Source organism: Rhagoletis pomonella, unplaced genomic scaffold (genome assembly GCF_013731165.1).
Source record: "Rhagoletis pomonella isolate Grant_MI unplaced genomic scaffold, Rhpom_1.0 Rhpom_scaffold_00002, whole genome shotgun sequence".
Lineage (NCBI taxonomy): Eukaryota > Metazoa > Arthropoda > Insecta > Diptera > Tephritidae > Rhagoletis > Rhagoletis pomonella.
Window position 1 is genome coordinate 13298443 of NW_023458556.1, and position 2095 is coordinate 13300537.

Genomic DNA, 2095 nt, shown 5'->3' on the forward strand with positions numbered 1-2095 from the left:
GATCAAATTTGGTAGGTGGGTGTATTTTTATAATGTATTAATCATTTGTCGGAACCGGAAGAATCGGACCACTATAACATATAGCTCCCATACAACTGATTGTTCAGATATGAGATTTTTCGTTATAACTTCTCCATTTATGCAGCTACGAACATGAAATTTTGCAGCACTTGCACCCATTATCAACAGAATGCTTACAGTGAAACTTACAAAGATCGGATAACTATAACCTATAGCTCCCATACAACTGATTGTTCAGATATAAAATTTTTCGTTATAACTCCTCCATTTATATAGCTGGGAACAGGAAATTCCGCACTGTTTTCAATAATTATCAACAGAAAACTTACAGTGAAAATTAAAAAGATCGGATAACTATAACCTATAGCTCCCATACAACTGATTGTTCAGATATGAGATTTTTCGTTATAATTCATCCATTTATGCAGCTAGGACCATGAAATTTCGCGCTGTTTTCACTCATTATCAGCAGAAGACTTACAGTGAAAATAACGAAGATCGGTTCACTATAACCTGCAGCCCCCATACAACTGATTGTTCAGATATGAGGTCTTTTATCATATCTCCTCCATTTATGCAGCTAGGAACATGAAATTTCGCACCATTTTCACTCATTATTAACAGAATACTTACAGTGAAAATAACAAGGATCGGGTGACTACAACATATATCTTCCATACATCTGATTGTTCAGATATGGGATTTTACTGTAAAACTCCTTTATTTGAACAGCTAAAACCGATAAATATCGTAAGATATTTTATAAATAATACAAAGTCTACTGAGAAAATCGTCAAAATCTATGCTGTATAAGCTTTATCTCCTATAGCACTGATTGTTCAGATACCAGTTTTTGCGATATATCTCCTTTATGTAGGAAACTAAACCCAACAAATTGTGTTACCGGTTTACATACCGATCACATAGCAGTGAAAATCACTTATATTGGTGCCATATAAAGTATATCTTCCATACCTCTGATTGTTTAGATGCGATTTTTTATATAAGTATGTAACTCCTCTATCGATGTATGCAGATGTATTCAAAATCAGTAATCTGTCAAAGTAAAATTTGCAGATGTTCATGAAAGGTATGAAGCCTTCGGCATAGCCGAAGACAGCGCTGCTCTTACTTGTTTTAATATTGTTATTGAGGTTTGTGCAACGATTATGTTTACTAGGAAAAATTTAAAAAGCAACAAAATCTAAGCGGCAGGAGGAAAACTGTTTTTCTTATCAGGAGGCATCCAATAATAATACCCAATTGTTTATTTTACCATTTTTATATACAAACAACTTTTTATGAGTAACTCAAAAAACAAAAACTCAAAAAACTTTAAAAAACTCAATTTTTTTTTTTGCAAAAACTCGACCAAAACTTGATTTTGACCAGCGAGTTTGAATCTCTATGATTAAGTTTCAATAATATGTCAAATTTATCAGACTTCAAGTGAAAATTTGGTAGAAGTTTTCGATTGGAAAAACCCAGAATTTATTATTGCATATCCCTAAAAGCTTCCTTAAATTTTTTAAATTTTTGTAGATGTGTTTTTTTGTACGTAGAACCAAATAAAGAGGTTCCCAAACCCAATTTAGATTTTGATATTTTTTCGAAACCACCCTAATGCACATAGTGCAAATTTTAATACAAGACCATGTTAACCATCGGGACAGGCTGTAAAAATCGATGAGATCGTCTACAGGTCAATGCGATAAATCACAAATGATCCATCCACCGGTTGATTGGCTGTGGAAAGCAGTATTGGCGCCCAGATGGCTGATAACAAGATTTTTAATTTTTACATTTTCGACCACATACATATCTCTAGATGCATACACATTAGTTCTCATATAACTAAGCTCGCATACCTAAATATGAGTGCATGCAATTGTAGGAATTTACATAGATAGTATTGCCCAAGTTAGTAGGGGAATGAAAGATTTAATGAGACGCGCGCAGAATAAGTGTTGCAAATAATATTATAATATTCTACACTTCAGCGCTTTGTGCATTGTGCCGGTGTGTTGTAATGTAAATGATGTATGCATGTACTCGTATATCGTAATTATTCGAA